Raw genomic sequence first — 18,680 nt, forward strand, 5'->3', positions numbered from 1 at the left:
TAGCAGGGTGGAGGGGGAGGGTAACAGCCTGTGAAGCTACAGCTCTGGTAACACCACCAGGGGCCCTTCAGGCTCACTAGCATAATTTCAAAAGTTTAAAAGTCAGGAGGTCATGGATAACAAATATAAGATTATCAGTCACTGTACCTGGATCTACAGTAAGGGTTTACCATGCTTGGGTTTGGTGGTAGATTTCCTTTAAGTCCCCCCCCCCCCCTTATGCAATCAAGTGGTTTTTGTGATAGATACTGGATACTGACCATATGTATCAAACATAGGTGTACTGTATATTTTGCAAAGGTTAGAGAGAATTATTCCCACATTCATGGGCCACAATCAATGGCTCCGTGGTCTGTTGTTGGTGGTTTGTGTGTTATCGGTATGCAAGGTCTACTCAAACTGATGGCAATAGAAGAGGACTGCCAGAACTGCAAACACAGGAATAGGACCCGCTCTATCATTTACGGCTTTGGCAGTCACAGGCCGTGTGTAATAGCCCAAAGAAATACATGTTTCAGTCCCAAAACTATGTTCGGGTGCATGAGCCCTATCTTGTGTTGCGTTGATGCATGTTGCGGTAGGGTGCTTTCTTGCGAGCCATTTGCTGCAGATATTTCATTCAGTTTTGAAACCAGGAGTGGATCCTAAAGTGAGAAATAATACATTTCTTCTTTTTTTTTAAATTTAACTATACTCCAAGAAAAACATTATTAAACTGCATCCAATTGGCGCATGTGTACTACTCCCTAGTAGAAAATTGATCTGAACCTACTGATATCATTAGGTATGGCTAAAAAAAAAAGAGCAAACCGTATTGGAATAAAATGACAACTATTGCAGGAGCCAGAAGCTGCAGACAATGAAATGATGCCGCATGGATAAGTCACCTGTGCCAAGAATGAATGAGCTAGTGTGTGATACACAAAAGGGAACAATCTTGAAAGCACAGCAGAAGGCTAGGAAAGGCTCTGTTCACACTGGCATCATGGCCTTTATATCGGTCATATATATCATCAGTTTTGTAAAAGAGGAAGAAGCCATAATGCTGGGCTAGACTATATATGGCTATTATGTACCAAAATATTTACTGTGTGGACCTATGCACAGCATCATAGTCCCAATTAGAGCATTCCAGAGGATTAGTACAGTTTAGTAGATTATACATAGTGTCCTATCTGCAAGATAAATTTAGTAGATTGTATATAGCAGTGATGGCGAACCTTTTAGAACCTGAGTGCCCAAACGTCAACCAAAAGCCACTTATTTATTGCAAAGCGCCAATGCAACAATTTAAGCAGTAATTTAATTTCCCTGTTCTTTAACAACTTCAATCATATCAGCCTCCTGAGGACACCAATGCAGTTATAAGGAGGAGAGCAAATTTGGCTATCGTTGCAAGAAGATTCTTTGAGTCCTGTCTGGTGAACTTCATGCTGGGGTGATGCCCTGAGTGCCCCAGAGAGGGCTCCGAGTGCCGCCTCTGGCACCAGTGCCATAGGTTCGCCACCACTGGTATATAGTGTTCTATCTGCAGGTAGCATGTTGTAGAGCAGGATGAACTGAGCAGATTATACATAGTCTCCTATCTGCTGGCAGCATATTATAGAGCAGGTGGAGCTTAATAGATTGTTCATAGCGTCCTATCAGCAGACGGGAGAAGGAGGAGCCGATTGTACATAGTACTCTATCTGCAGGTTAAATGATACAGAGCAGGAGACGCTGGGTAGATTGGATATAATATAGATTCTGGGAGTACAACTAGTAAGTTTATTTAAACGTCTGTTATAAATAGGCTTAGGAGTTCAGTGGGCTGTCTTACTTAGCCTTACTTACTGAGTGTGCGTAGCAGGTTAGATTCAGTATGAAAACTTGACCATCCATTGGACTCCTAAACTTAGAAAGTAAATCTATAATGTTTTCTCGTTCTGTTTGAAGAAAGGGCACTTTGTACAATCTCCTCAGCTCCCCCTGCTCTATAACATGCTGCCGGCAGATAGGACACTATGTAGAATCTCCTCAGCTCCCCCTGCTCTATAACATGCTGCCGGCAGATAGGACACTATGTAGAATCTCCTCAGCTCCACCTGCTCTATAACACGCTGCCTGTAGACAGGAGACTATGTACAATCTGCTCAACTCCTCCTTCTGTATAACATGCTGCCTGCAGATGGGACACTATGTAGCATTTACTCAGCCCCTCTTGCCTGCAGATAGGACACTATGTAAAATCTGCTCAGCTCCTCCTGCTCTATACTATGGTGTCAGAAGATGGGACTTTATTTTGGTAAGACCGCAAAGCTAAATAATTAGTGAGTAAGAGTAGCCTAGTGGGCTTTTATATTGCATTAGTTCTAGTTAGGTAAGAAAAAATGAAAGACAATATTGTTTAGGACATAAGATGTCTTTGTGTTCATTGACATGAATTACAGTACTACTGCACTGATAAGAACTATAACCCAAGGTTACTGTGAGAACATAGTCATGTGCTTCTTCCCATCCCACTTGTTGGATTACTGGAGTTCAAATGCTTACACTGCACAGTGCACATAGGGAGGTTAAGTATAACTGGGGCAGTAGGCTAAAGTGTCATATAATGTTATGCTTTCATTTATTGTATGTAACTCTTCCACATGTCCCAGCTCTGCTAATTTTAGGTGTGATGATACATGTAGTGAAAAATTTCGTTTTGGCTTAACAGAAACCATCAATTATTATTTTTAAAAATGAGAAATCCTGGTTTTATCTCTTGTATTGATGACATTGTGCGAACCGAGAGGGATTCCTCGCCATCCTGCTTTGACATATTTTGTGGGTAGAGAAAAATGACTATTATTATAAGAAATAATTGATGACTCACATTGAGAAGTATACAGGGAAGGTGATTATCACAGGATGACACATAAAGTATTAAGTCACTTCAAGGGAAATTGAAGTGTTGGACAAGTGATATTCAACTGCAATCAATCTATTTCTAACCAAAGGGACACAGAAAGAGAACACGGAAATTACGATATTCACACTAAAGGAGCCATTTATACCAAGGAATAAGAATCCCTGGGGCACCAAAATGAATTAAGATTTGAAGGGTCAGGATGGTGTGGAGATGAAATGAGTAGTATGTCTAGTAGAACTGCAGAATCTGTGATGGTGTATCCAATGCAGAAGTGCCCTATCAGTAAGTTGTGAAATATTTTACACAATTATTAACATTTTCAAGCATTTTAGTGACTTGTTTAGTATAAGAAGCCCAGTGTTACATCAGATGCTAAAGCACTGCCTCCACCTACCAATCCTGCTGCTATATAAAACCGGGCTCCTGTTTGGTTGATGCAACCACAGCAGAAGTCACAGCCCAGTCCATTCATGCATCCGAGCAATATCCAAACCCAAAATGGACACTTGCTGCAACCCATTCCCTAAAGAGTCCTTAAATCACATTGACATGCCACAAACCTATGTGAATATATGGCAACTTACACCAATATGCATTGGATGCCCTTAAAATTGTGAGAGATCCTATAACACGTTGCAGGGCTAGCTGCGTCACATTAACCATTGCTGCACTGCAAATCCATCAAAAAATGCAGGCCGTAAACCAGGGAAGTGAAGGTGTCTGCAGCTTATCTACTCAATTATTGATCACTCATTGTTATAAAGAGAAGATTACACAATATTCAGAAACTCAACAAAGGCAATAACCCCAGACATCAAAAGATGTTAGAAGTTGTGTGCATGTCTGTAAATACATAGGGTTTTTCCACATAACTGATTTCTGATTTCCACAATGACGTTATCCTCTCCCCCTCATTCACAAGGTTTATATACTTGTAGATCTAATGCTGTGGGGTGAGCTCCATGCAGTAATCCTGACACATGATGTCGCATCACAACAATTAGCGCAAATGAAAAAAAAAAATGACTGCAACGCGGTAACATTAGACCCAGTTCATGAACAAAGGCCTTCTCTCCACAGCTCCCTCTACACAAAGATGGTCTCCAGCTGAATCTATGTCCTCACCATAGAAGCGGAAGCAAACACAGCACAAGCAAACTTTCCAGTAATGTCATTGTTTCTTCTATACATCATATATTTAATCTGTAACCTCTCTGACAGGCCTGTTGTTAACACCACAAACAAGAGGACATGATGGATTGTGTAGAAGGACACATTATAAACATTTTCTACTGGGCTGTGCTATGACATTGCTATGTACATCCTTGTAATTCAATGTCATGCTCCTTCACCCGAGGTGGGGGTGTGTGCCAGTCCTGAAAAACATGTCGCAAATCCTCTGTCTTGCAGAAATCTGGGTCTATGATGCTGCACATTCATGCGCACTTTGTGTATCCAAGAAGAACTGCAGCCTAATCCAGAATCTACATAATATGACGATTCCCCTAGACATCCATCTACATCTATATCATGCCTGCTCCTATCATACACATAGAAAGAATGAAGAAATAAAACAGATACATTGTATCAAGCAGCAGAGAGGTTCTGCTACATTTTCCTGGCATCAACCATTTTGCTGCTCACCCCTAGTGGAGCATCCATCTAACATCAGGGATTATTAATAATTGTGCCCTAGATTTATTCTGCCTCTTCCTCCGTCCAATCATTACAAAATGAATGAGAATCCTGAATCCGCACCTGTCCTGACTGTATCACAAAGGAAGCAATGGGCAGGGGTACCTGCTGTGTGCTGGGTCCTGGTGTCTCTGCAGGGATGGATGCTGCGTATATAAGACCCACAGGTTCTGCTGCAGCTATTGGTTACGGCTGCCTGGTGCATGTGATCCCCACTGGAGCTGGATCCTGCTTCTGCTGCTGCTGACTGCGAGGGGATTGAAATGATAATGATGTCTGTACATTATTCCAGTAAGAGCAGGGACATTCTATTGGTGTACTGAAATTTGGTGCCACATGATCTGCCCTCTTCCATTGGCCGCCAGCAATCTGCTGACTGCTCTGCAAGCCGGAATTCAAGCTCACTCACACACACACCTCCAGTGCTTAACCCTCCACTAACCAGAGGATGACTAGTACATGCAAACGTCCCTGAGATCCTATCCTTTCTACTGTGTATATACGTATTACTTCACCACAGCTAGCAGCGAATATGTCCCAACTTTTTGGATAGGGATAACAAAACGACACTTGATTATTATTCATTAACCCTTTTATGATTCGTTTTTGCGGCTGTTTTTTTACTCCCCTCATTCCAATAGCTTTAATTTTTTTTATTTTTCAGTTCACAGAGGCGTGCAAGTGCTTGTTAACTGTGTGACAAATTTGATTTTATAGAGGCACAATTTAATATTCCATGTAATGTACTAGAAAGCTGGGAAAAAATTCCAAGTGCGGTGAAATTGACAAAAAGAAAATGCATTTGCAGTTTTTATGTGGGCTCTGTTTTTACGGCTTTTACTGTGAGCTCCAAATAACAACTCTCCTTTATTCTTTGGGTCGCTACAATCACAGGGATGACAAATCTACCGTATATACTCGAGTATAAGCCGACCCGAGTATAAGCCGAAGCCCCTAATTTTACCACAAAATATTGGGAAAACCTATTGACTCGAGTATAAGCCGAGGGTGGGAAATGCATTGGTCACAGCCTCCCCAGTATATAGCCAGCCAGTCCCTGCCCCAGTGTATATAGCCTGCCAGACCCTGCCCCAGTGTATATAGCCTGCCAGACCCTGCCCCAGTGTATATAGCCTGCCAGACCCTGCCCCAGTGTATATAGCCTGCCAGACCCTGCCCCAGTGTATATAGCCTGCCAGACCCTGCCCCAGTGTATATAGCCTGCCAGACCCTGCCCCAGTGTATATAGCCTGCCAGACCCTGCCCCAGTGTATATAGCCTGCCAGACCCTGCCCCAGTGTATATAGCCTGCCAGACCCTGCCCCAGTGTATATAGCCTGCCAGACCCTGCCCCAGTGTAAATAGCCTGCCAGACCCTGCCCCAGTGTATATAGCCTGCCAGACCCTGCCCCAGTGTGTATAGCCTGCCAGACCCTGCCCCAGTGTGTATAGCCTGCCAGACCCTGCCCCAGTGTGTATAGCCTGCCAGACCCTGCCACAATGTATATAGCCTGCCAGACCCTGCCCCAGTGTATATAGCCTGCCGCCGCTGCCGGACAGATTGCACAGAAGATATACAGGGGTCGCCGGAAAGGTGAGTTTAGATATATATATTTTTTTGACTCGAGTATAAGCCGAGTTAGGGTTTTTCAGCACATTTTTTGTGCTGAAAAACTAGGCTTATACTCGAGTATATAAGGTATATAGGTTTTATTAGGTTTAATTAGATTTAAAAAAATGTAAATCTTTTGTACAAAAAAATTGCCATTAAAGCTGACGCTTTAATTTGTGATAATATGGGACCTATGTGACCGTTTGATAATTTTTAAAAAAATCTAATATTTATGGATTGAAAATGGCGAAAAAGTGACAATAGCGATTTGGACATTTTGGGTGCTAGTTTCTGTTACGGTGTTCACAATTGGGAATAATATTTTTTTATATTATGGGATGTGGCATTACCTAACATGTTTATGATTTTTTAGTGTTTATTTTTTATATTTGTTCTAGGAAAAAAGGGGTGATTTAAGCTTTTACTTTAAAAAAAAAAAATAAAAAATTATGTTCATCTGCCGCACTTAGCAGGTTACCTGCCGTGATCGGTGCCAGTACCAGTGCAGTTAGAGGCAGGTGTCAGCTGTGTTATAAAGCTGACACCCACTGAGCTCACTCCATACACCCATACAGCATCAGAGGGTAACCTTTTTGAGTACACTCGGACGCCTTTCACACGGTGCGCTTAAATTGCATGTTGAAATGCAATAGTGAACCCAATCACTAACATTCAGTCCACTCGCTGGATTAGATTGGATTAAAAGGCAATTCAAGCGCAGTGGGTACGACTTAGTGACAAAACACATGTTTTGTTACTGAGCACATGATCACAAACTTTTATGTCTAAAGAAATCTGTGAAAAGGAGAAACGCAATTCAAGTGTTGGATGTGATCGCAACATAGGAGTATCTGGAGGTTATATGCGCTGAAAAATGCTTTTCATCGCAACTTTAAAATTTTTCAGATGTCCACATTTGGATTTTTATGATAAGTAAGACTAACTTTGCAAAACGGGTGTAAAAGTTAAAAAATTAGGCACAATTGTGCTAAAAAGTGGAGAAAAATAGAGAAAAAAAAACAAAAAAAAGTTTGATAAATGACTCCCTGTGTAAACAATGCAAAACACATGGAGCTCTTTGCTGATTGCATGCATTTCAGTGGAAACGCATATGTGATCAGGCCAAGTCCTGTTGCATTCGAATTGCGTTTCAAAACACAGCCTTACCAAGTTACTCAGGATGTTTTGGGGGCTCCCAAAAAATGAGTCTGTGTTTTAAAAATCTCCTGAGATGGGCGTGTCCTTGCGTAATCACAAAAAAAAAAAGTGGATGTGTGATGTCCATGTGCAGTCAGTATTGTATCTGCATCCGTTTTTGGATGTCTAAAAAAACAGATGGGTTTCCAATCTAGCTCCTGGTTGCCTAGCAACATATGAGAAAAAACATTTTCATTTTGCAGATCCATTGACTCTTATGAAGTTCTGTGGTCCGCATATAAAAAAAAAATATAATGTGTTGAAGACACAACAGACATGGGAACAGACCCATAGACCCTCTGGATTCCTCAGATTAAAAATTGAGCCAGAATCAACATTTTTTTTTTTTGAGAAAACTGATCCAGAATTCTGCCAGAATTTGCACTAAAAACGGTCGTCCATGGTGTTCTCTTTTTACAACTCCTCCAATAAGAGGCATGGCCTCACCTGGAATGGCCTACATAGTAGACAGAGTCCTTCCTATACTTTTGGCTCTATCTAAATGTATAGGTTTCGGGTCTTGGAGGAGAATTTGATCAGGATGGGTTTGGAGCTATTAGAATAAAAGGGATCATGATCTAGAAAGCCCCTTTAAGTTGATTAGGTTGTCTAAAACTGTATAGGTATAATGTTGCTTATGCTTGTCCATGAATTAACCTGGAACACACTTATATTTTTAGCCATGGTTTTGCCATATCCTCCCCCATGTATTCTATGTCTATCCTAAACTATAAAGGACGGTCCTTATGACATAATTTATATGGGGAACATTTATCATGGCTTCTATGACAGAAAACTGGCTTAGAAGCCCTGAAATAATCACTATGCCTTGTAACCCGCCAGGCATTGTGATGATTATCCCCTATACACCAGCTCCACGTTAAGGGGTGTGAAGGGGGCCACGCCTGTGCACTACTTTGACCATGTAAACATTCAGCTTGAACGTTATCATGTTTTATGCACAAAACTATATTAGGAAGCTTAAAGGAGTTTTCTTACAAAAACAAGTTAGGCCCGATCCACAGCATGGGTCCTTACTTGCTGATCGGTGGTGATTTCAGTGATGAGACCCCTCACAGATCACGAAAACGAGGGGTCCGATGGGTCCCACGTACCTCAGTTGGACCCCTCGTCGCTCCATGTGAGTAGTGGAGCAGGCGGCCGCCCATGACTGTTCTTCTCTATTCATCTTTATGTAGCTGACAGAGAGCGGAAAGATGGAGCAAACTTACCCCACTGGGTCTCCATAGCTGTCTATGGGGATGTATATCCAGCAGCAAATTTGCGGCCAGGTATAAGGTCCCTAGGAAGGTCGTTTGAATAGGGCCTAAGGAGAATTTTTGAATTAAGTATATTAGAAAAATAACCCCCCACACATTAATATAAAAAATGATCTGATCTGAATTGACGGTTAAGCTTTAAGCCTCTTGATGTATCCAGAGGATACGAGCAATCTTCCCCTATGTGTTCATAAAAAGTAGTTTATTGTATGTTGGCATTTGTATATACAAAGGCAGAGTATCTGTATCTGTATTCAGTTGTCCTGCATGTTCTAAATCTGTGAACGAGATGGTTGGAATGAATCAGGACTTCAGCTAGTGTCCTCTGTTTTCTGCTCTACAAGTCCTGGCCCCGTCTCTGGAAACAGAACATGCGCTCAAAGTTGGACTGTAATCTGGAGCCTGGGGGGAATGTAATAGGAAGTCATTCAAACCTGCTCTGCTGATGTGTCAAATGGCTGCTGACCTGTAGTTACCTTCTCAGCTGTGAGGGGCATGCCCAGACTTCCCGAATCACACGGCTTCCTGAGGTCACATAGTCTGTTATTTAAGGGGTTTTCTTGTATTTAATGGGGTATTCCCCTTTCAGCAAATAATTTTTTTATGTTTGCATAATGAAAAGTTGTGCAATTTTCCAGTACACTTTCAGTATCAAATCCTCACGTTTTCTAGATCTCTGCTTGCAGTGTTTCTATGGAAGCTTCAATGTTTACGTCCAGTGGATAGAAATCTGACCATGGTCACACAGGTGCACGGCTCGTTATAACCTACAGCTCTGATTACTCTCTGTGATACTAACGAGCCGTGCACCTGTGTGACCAGGGTCAGATTTCTATCCACTGGAAGTAAACATTGAAGCTTCTATAGAAACAAAGCAAGCAGAAAACTATGAGGAATTGATACAGAAAGTATATTGGAAAATTGCATAACGTGAACATTAATTTGCTGAAATGGGAAACACCCTTTAATTATATATTAGATGAGAAAAAAATCTTGAAATTCTGCAACATAATATATTGATGTTTTTTACACACCTTTGAGCCTGTCTTGAGTTTTGATACAGAAAAAGGGAATAGTTGTAGAATAAACATTACTGTTCACATGTCCACCAGGGGTGCAATACTAAATAAAAATGCATCAAATATGCCTAGCAAATTGCTCCAATTCTTTTGTTCCAGTTCTACTATTTTATCAATTTGGTGCATTTTACAACATATTGGGCCTTGTTATACATTCAGGCCTTGTTATTGCTCTCTGTTCCTACCCTTCCCCTAAAAACGGGTGGAGGAGTGAACACTGGTCGCAGCCAAACACTGGAGTGCAGGGTTTTTCTCCAGTGATATATGTGCTCCTTGCTGCACATTGTAGGTCGCTCACCTATCTGAATCCCAGGTGCTAGGAATTGCAAAACCCTGGACAACCCCTTTAATTTAAGACCAGTAGAACTGAATAAGTCCAACTGTTAGCTACAAAGGGATCACTCTACAACACAAGGAAAAGGTTGAGGTATCTTCTTTCTGTTTCCATCTGCAAATCTGATAAAGTGTACCCACAGCAGATGCCCCCCAAATGTCATGTGAAGGGAGCAAACTGCAGCATCTACAGTGACTACACATGCTTAAAGATATCCGAAGTTTGTATACTGTCCTACAAACATTGCTAAAGCTGGCCATACACATAACACAGCTCATACACAGGCTGGCGTGGACATTCCAGCCATCTAAAGGGGTGACTTAGCTTTCTTTTTTGAGAGTGAAAGGGAGGCCCCATGGTTAACCCAAATTATTGTCTATTATGAGCGTTGGAAATTGATGAGCACAGAAGTCGGTTGTCTACCACATTGAATAGGGCGGCAGGAAATATGCTCAGGGGACTCAGGTTCTTGTAAAAGGTAGGGGACCCAGCTGTCAGATTGTTATCCCTTACTACTTGGACAGGGGATAAAAGTAATACTTTGTACAACCCCTTTAAGTAGTAGAAAAATTCAAAAAAGTAGAAAACTATTAAACAAACACAAAAACTTTTTTATATTGTGCAGTTTTGGCAGCTCCATGTAAGACAAGAAATAAAGCCATTTTGTTTTTGGAAGAATTACATGTGTGATATTTCCACAATCTGTTTCCAGTACAGGCAGTCCCCGGGTTACATATAAGATAGGGTCTGTAGGTTTGTTCTTAAGTTGAATTTGTATGTAAGTCGGAACTGTATATTTTATCATTATAATCCCAGACAGAACTTTCTTGGTCTCTGTGACAATTGGATTTTAAAAATGTTGGATTGTCATAAGAATCAATATTAACACTAAAGCTTCATTGCAGACACATTTGATAACTGTTATAGCTGATCATTGTAGCCTAGGACTAAAGTACAATAAATCACCAATATCCAGAGGTCCTTTTGTAACTAGGGGTCGTATGTAAGTCAAGTGTTCTTAAGTAGGGGACCGCCTGTATATTGTGAGGAATAATTGTGCCCTTATCGGGAGCACTAAACTACAGATAACAGCATGCCACACTACAGTTATACATAGTCAATAAAAGTTTAATAAGTTTCCAATGTGAATAAGTTACAAGACCTTGAAAAATGATGTTCAGGACCATCAAACTAAGTTTAACATTTCCTGGAGAGTTTGCTAGTTAAACTCTAACTAAATGACCTTACATGTAAAACATTTAGTATGATTGAATGTTTTATATGTTTTTGATAAAATGTATCTCTGAAAAATTAGCATAATTTTAAACGTTTATATAAGAAGATTACTGTAGTCAAGGTGCCTGGATTTATGAGTAAGTGCCTCTGGTTGATCACGCTTGAATTTGATTGTAGATTTCATTTAAAGGTGATGGTCACTTATGGAAAATTTTACAAGGTAAGTTGAAGACCCTTTATAGAGTCTTACACATATCATACTTATAGTTTCCCGTTAGTGTGACACCAGGCAGCACTGTATGTCCAGTGTCCTGCTGGCTCTGAGTGGGTTATGGGGCCTGTGCAGACATTACTTTATGCACGCAACCTCTGTAATATTTATTTTATGTCTGTTGTGGTTCTGTACTGTGAAGCACTATATGTACTGTAACATGGTGTCCTCGTATATTCAATGGCTGCCACACCTTTCAACCACAACAGACATCTAGAGTCATCTACTTCCTTCTCTGTCACCCTATATCCATTTGGTTCAGAATTGTTGATCTGTATGGAGGCTCAGTGTCAGGGAGGCCACCCACTGGCTAACTATTGATGACCTAGCCTAAAGACAGATCTTTATTAGTAAATCCTCTTTAAGTTGGCATTGTGCCCATTGCTTGGTAAACCAAGAACCTCCCCCTAAACAGCATAGCTGGGACAGCACCTGGAAATCTAATATTCTCTACAGAATGGTGTTTTTACTTGTGGGGTGATTTGGAAACTAGTTGTCTCCCTCTAAAACCTGGACGTTGTACATAGCTACATAGATATGTGCGCAAACTCTTTTATAGCGAGAGACTGAAAAGCAGATTTCAAGACTTCCAAAATCTGTGAACTTGATTCTCAGCGCGTCACCTACTGACCTTCACATTAAATTACACAGCAATCCGGATCTGTATGAGATGTAATATAATAAGGAATTTAATTAAAATCCATGTGGATGGTAGGTAGAGTCATTTCAGTGCTTCCTAGTGCCAAGGACACGGGGAATAAGGTGGGTACTACTTGGTGTTGGCTTCCTAGTGCCAAGGACAAGAGGAATAAGGAAGGTACTACCTGGTGTTTGGATATAATACAGGTACAGACAGAATACACAATCTTAAACCAGAAGTGGGAGCACTGAGCTAAAGTGAAATGTATTCAGAGGCCGGCAGTGACATGTGTATACAGACAGCACTTGCTACTGCATGGGTAGAAGTGCGTCTGTGGACGAGCATCACCGCCAGACACTGTATACATACAGAAGCCTTCAAGAGACTGGGAGAGAGGATAAATATACATTATTTTTTATTTTAAAGCTCCCCTCCCCCCCAGTCATATATATATTTTTTCAATCATATTCACGGACAACCCCTTTAACATTAGGTTGCAGTGGGCGCGACAGAGACCGGATATGTAATTCTGGAATGGAGAGGAGCGGTATAAGGTCTCCTGTTATTTTTTAACAGCTCTGTTAAGGGGTAAAAAAAAAATTTATCCCACACAGCCCCTTTAATAGAAGAAAGGATAACAAGGCTGGTAAGAGGCTACAACTCCAGTGACCAGTGGCGTAACTTGAAGCTGATGGGCCCCAGAGCAAAGTCTGTGCCAGGCCCCTGACTATAATGTATGGTTTATAGTAATAGTCTTCTCATATGGGAAATTGACACTTTATGGACCCCCTAAACCTCATGGGCCCAGTTGCGACCGCAACCTCTGCACCCCCTCAAGTTACGCCCCTGCCAGTGACCCCCCCAACCTATGTAAAAGAAGCTGGAGGTTTATAAAATTGGGGAGCACCCCGATAGCAACAAGTGACACTTGAATAAAATGTCCCACTACATACTTATTTATTACCCTACTACACTACCTATTAGTCAGGATCCAGTGGCTGGTAAACCTTTATAGTAAATAACATCACCAAAATATTATTGCTGTAAGAGATACATTATCTTTAGAAAAGTTATTGCTATTGATGATAATGTAATAAAGCGGCATCACAGAAAGTAGGAGAATTGTAGAAACATGAACACTTACAATCAGAGTTGTATCTACTCACCAGATTGTATTGCAGCAGGAGGTGAAAGTGCTGGACCACGGTGTGCAGAACAATATCGGTCCCACCCCTGATCCAGATAGAGACATGCAGTAACCAGCTCCCCAGCTTTATACACCAGGGCTCATCTGCATGTGGTCTTATCAGCAAGTCCATCCTCCTGGCACCACAGCATCAGCAGTGACCTTGTCATATGTTTCATAAGAAAGCTATAGATTGCTTAACTCCAGATATCTAACAGAAATGATTGCTGAGATAAAAGGTTTTACAGATATTTCACTGCCCCTAATAAGAAAATGTGTTTTATTTTTTTAGGTGCAAATCTGCTAAAATCTATATATTGGAAAGGGAGAATATTTTGTCTTAACTTTGTATCAATAGCATTGGCATTAAAGTCAGTGGAACCCATTAACCCCTTATCACCGACACTAGTTTTCAGCTCAATGACCAGACTCGATTTTTCAAATCTGACATGTCTCACGATAATTGGTTATAACTTCGGAACGCTTTAACATATCCCGGTGATTTTGAGAATGTTTTCTCGTGACACATTGTACTTCATGTTAGTTATAAAATTTAAGTGATAAGTTTTGTGTTTCGTTCTGAAAAAAAGTGAAAATTTGGCAAAAGTTTGTAAAAATTCTTCATTTTCCAAGTTTGAAATGTTCTGGTTTCCAGACAGGAAGTAAAACTACCCAAAAAGTTTGATAATTAACATTTACAGAATATCTGCTTTATGTTGGGATGATATTTTATGCTTCTGGTAATTTTTCTAGGATGTTATGAGGCGCAGAACTTTAGGTGCGATTTTTCTTATTTTCATGAAAATTGCCATAACTCACATTTTGAGGGACAACTCAGCTTTCAAGTGACTTTGAGAGGCCTAAATAATAGTAAAACCTCATAAATTACCTCACTATAGAAAGTTCACCCCTCAATGTATGTAAAACAACTTCTATTAAGTCTATTAACCCTTTAAGTGTTTCACATGGGTTAAAAAATATGGACCTGCGATTTAGAAACTATGGAATTTTTTTGGAAATACATTCATTTAGGCCAAAACTGACATTTTCAGAATAAATTAAATGATGAAACGCACTGCAACGCTTGATGCCCAATTCCTCCGGAGTGTACTGATACCCCATATGTGGTGGTAAACTGCTGTACGGGCGCACGGCCGAGCATAGAATGAATGGAGGCGCCGTCCACAGCAGATTTGTATTGTCACATTGTACGACCTATAAATTTTTATTTTTTTTGGTAATGCGATCATATGAGGGCTTATTTTTTATGGGATGAGATACAATGTATAAATAATTTATTTTGGGAGTCTAAAGCTTATTCATGAGATTTTATTAACTATTTCAAGGGGGACACAAACAAAATCATCAATTTTTATTTTGGATTGTGAGCATTTCCCCCCCCCCCCGCTCACCGTAACGTAAAAATAATATTTTACTTTATTCTCTGGTTCACTACGATTGCGGTGATACCTCATTTATATAGTTTTTCTTATTTTGCTCAATTTTCCTGAGCAAAACAAATATTGGAGAAAATCGCATTGTTTTTACTATTGACAACTTTTCAGGGCCATAAATTCTGTATTTTTCTGTTGTCAGATCTGGTTGAGGGCTTATTTTTTGCGAAAACAGTTGTTCTTTTCAGTCGTATCATATTAGGTACCGTAACTTTTTTTGATCACTTTTTAGAACATTTTTTGTGATGGTGTTTGATGAAAAATTGTATATTATGGGAAGTTTTTCGAGTTTTTTTTTTACGTAGTTCACCGAGCGGGTTCAATATTGATTTAGATTTATTGTACAGATTAATACGGACGCGGTGATACCAAATATGTACGTGTTTTGTGTTTTATATACTTTATTTGCATTTTATGTGTTACTGGGGAGATTATGGGACTTTTATTTTATTTATTTATTTAATTATATTATAAAAAGATTTAATTTTTTTTTTTTTACTTTTTTACATTTTCTACTTCTTGGCTTGAATAAGCGATCATCCGATCGCTTATTCAAGCCTTTACACTGCAATACACTTGTATTGCAGTGTATACTGTAAGTAACTGAGCATGCTGCGCATGCTCAGTTACTTACAGCCGGGTCCTGCCAGGAAGGCAGGACCCGGTGAGAAGAGGAGCCGACAGTCCCGGGTCACTCGTCGGAACCCGGGGCAGCGGCAGGAGGGATCGGATCCCCCGGTAAGCACACCGGGGGGGTCCGATCCACGGGGGACACACTTGCACGCCGCGGTCATGCTTGACCGCGGCGTGCAAGGGGTTAAACACCCGGGATTGGAGTTTTTCCGATCCCGGGTGTTAGTCCCGGGTCTGGGCTGTGATATCACAGCCCGACACCGGCACCAGCGAGACCCGGTGTCCCGAAAACTTCTTCTGATGCGCCGCCGTAGAAAGGCGTCGCATCAGAAGAAGTACCCTTAATGACCGCCGTAAAAACCCGATAGGGCGGTCATTAAGGGGTTAAAGTGAGTAGCGGATATTGGGTTCCATGGGTCCTCTGCTTACATACAACATATAAATGCTTATGATCTCAAGTTCTGAATCTAAAGTAGTTGTTCCCCATTGGGGCAAAAACTGCTTACGGTATACTCTTTGGAAAGACTTTTTATAATATTTTGAAATGTGTTTAATGGGGCTAAAGTCAGGTCACCATGGCACCACTTCTTCTACACCAAACTCTGCAAACCAACCAGGTCTTTATGTATGTATGACCCTGGTGCACAATCATACTTAAATTGAAAAAGTTCTGATGTAGTAGTAGTAGTAGTAGGACCAGGGGCACTATCTCTGTATTGGAATCAGATTATAGCATCAACTGTGGGCTTTATTAAGAGTGACTAGTGTCCAAATAAGGTGGTGGTGCTCAGACTACTGCAGTGAAACATAGGGGCACATTTACTTACCTGTTCCGTTGACGCCGCAGATCCGGAATGTTCGACGAGGATTCGGAGCTGCCGCAATTCACTAAGATTGTGTGTCAAATTTTCTGCATGTATCGCTTCCCCGCTCAGGTCCGCCGGAGTTCACCATCTTCTTCCTGGTGCATGTAAGTGCGTGTCTTGCGACACAATTGTGAAAGTTAAATTCCGCGGTTTGTCTCAATCAGTCAAATTGTCCGACGTCCATGCCCCCCGATTTGTGTCGCATGCAAGCTGGCGCTGATGTGACACAATCCGATCGCGTCAGCCAAAAATCCAGGGCACTTCAGCGCAAAACGGAAACAATTTTGAAACCCGGCGGAAATGCATCTGACGGACCCTTAGTAAATGTGCCCCATAGTCTTCTTCTATTCATGCACTTATCCCCTGCGCTCTACATCGCTCAAACCTTTTTATGAACAGATGAAATAAAGACAAGACATTTTCATTGACGGCGAGTGCCGATTTTTCCTAATCTTCTTTGAATACATGAAATTGAAAAGGATCTTTCCAAAAATATTCCAACAAAGGTCGAATCATAGAATGGTCCTAAATATCCTGCCATACTGTAGTCAACCCCTAAAAGCAGCCCAGATCCTTATTCCTTCTCCACCAATCTCCCAAATTTATATGTTTAACTAGAAATAGAAATGGTGAATCTATTGTTACCATGCACTAATGCAAGTTTAACATTTTGCCACATTTGCATTTTTTTATCTTCAAATCTGCCTTTTGTTACCACATTTCCACAAATACAGCTAGTGACAGGATTCTATAGAGCCGTATTAACTAAATTATGCCCTTCTTTAGCTAAAAGTTGTTTCCCTCACATCCCCATAAATCAACTTTATGTCGTACTAGCTGTAGCTCCTGGTGTTGCCCGGGATAGTAAATAACTGCTTTTAGCTACAACAAAATAGAATGGATTTAACAAAAAATATTTTATATGCATCTTTAGACTGTCTCAGACTATCTATGACCATCTCTGTTACTGGCAGTCTTTCTCAGTGACTGTCTGTCGCCGGCAGTCTTTCTCAGTGACTGTCTGTCGCCGGCAGTCTTTCTCAGTGACTGTCTGTCGCCGGCAGTCTTTCTCAGTGACTGTCTGTCGCCGGCAGTCTTTCTCAGTGACTGTCTGTCGCCGGCAGTCTTTCTCGGTGACTGTCTGTCGCCGGCAGTCTTTCTCGGTGACTGTCTGTCGCCGGCAGTCTTTCTCGGTGACTGTCTGTCGCCGGCAGTCTTTCTCGGTGACTGTCTGTCGCCGGCAGTCTTTCTCGGTGACTGTCTGTCGCCGGCAGTCTTTCTCGGTGACTGTCTGTCGCCGGCAGTCTTTCTCGGTGACTGTCTGTCGCCGGCAGTCTTTCTCGGTGACTGTCTGTCGCCGGCAGTCTTTCTCGGTGACTGTCTGTCGCCGGCAGTCTTTCTCGGTGACTGTCTGTCGCCGGCAGTCTCTCTCAGTGACTGTCTGTCGCCGGCAGTCTCTCTCAGTGACTGTCTGTCGCCGGCAGTCTCTCTCAGTGACTGTCTGTCGCCGGCAGTCTCTCTCAGTGACTGTCTGTCGCCGGCAGTCTCTCTCAGTGACTGTCTGTCGCCGGCAGTCTCTCTCAGTGACTGTCTGTCGCCGGCAGTCTCTCTCAGTGACTCTCTCTGTCACTTTGTCTATGAGGAGATTTATCAGAATGTCTGAGAGCAGAACTGCAACCAGTCAGAGCTCAAGTTTAATTTTTCCACAGCTGTTTGTAAAATTACAGCTCTGATTGGTTTCCATGGACAACTGGAACCGTTTTACCTCAGACATTTCTGATACATCTTCCACTATCTCTGTATCTCTATCCATCTTACCTCACACATAAGCATCTTATGCTCATTGCCTATAGTAACCAATCAAAGCTCAGAGCTCATATTAATGACCTGTGGCAGAATAGCAATCAATCACGGCTCAGCTCTCGACTGCCCCAGCACCAGACAATGGCTTCTGTATATGGTGGTTAATAAGTGCATTTTGGAAAGCACGGGGTAAAAAATTTTGGCTCAAAACGCAACAGTACAGATTCCTTTAGCAGACATACAAACATACATTCTCACACACACACATACACTCTCTCAACTTTATATATTAGATTACCTGGCATTTGAGGTGGCATGTCCTGCTTGGCTGGCCCCTCCCATCTAGTCTTCCCTATGTCCAATGCCTATTCTCAGCATGGCATGTGACCAGAGTGTATGTATCTGATCACATGAAATCACAGCAGCCTCCATGGACTGCTACTCCTACCGATCCTCCAGCTGCTGTGATTTCATGTGATCAGATACATACATGGGGTAGAC

General features: G+C 41.5%; 1 protein-coding gene and 1 long non-coding RNA gene across 6 annotated transcripts in view; one reads left to right on the plus strand and one right to left on the minus strand.

Annotated features, from left to right (window-relative positions):
• SCD (stearoyl-CoA desaturase) overlaps nucleotides 1-13,533 on the minus strand; it is a 34,118-nt gene extending 20,585 nt beyond the window's left edge. The window contains exon 1 of one of the 3 annotated variants that reach the window (XM_072130468.1): nucleotides 13,404-13,533. The gene's annotated coding sequence lies outside the window, so the exon portion shown is untranslated. Of the gene's footprint in view, nucleotides 1-4,651; nucleotides 4,943-13,403 lie in introns of those variants that run through there. The other 2 variants (XM_072130469.1, XM_072130467.1) reach the window with 2 other exon arrangements.
• The window catches only part of LOC140106189 (uncharacterized), a 296,249-nt gene that overhangs the window by 50,557 nt on the left and 227,012 nt on the right, over nucleotides 1-18,680 (plus strand). The gene's annotated exons all lie outside the window — the stretch shown is intronic.

Source organism: Engystomops pustulosus, chromosome 11 (assembly GCF_040894005.1).
Source record: "Engystomops pustulosus chromosome 11, aEngPut4.maternal, whole genome shotgun sequence".
NCBI lineage: Eukaryota > Metazoa > Chordata > Amphibia > Anura > Leptodactylidae > Engystomops > Engystomops pustulosus.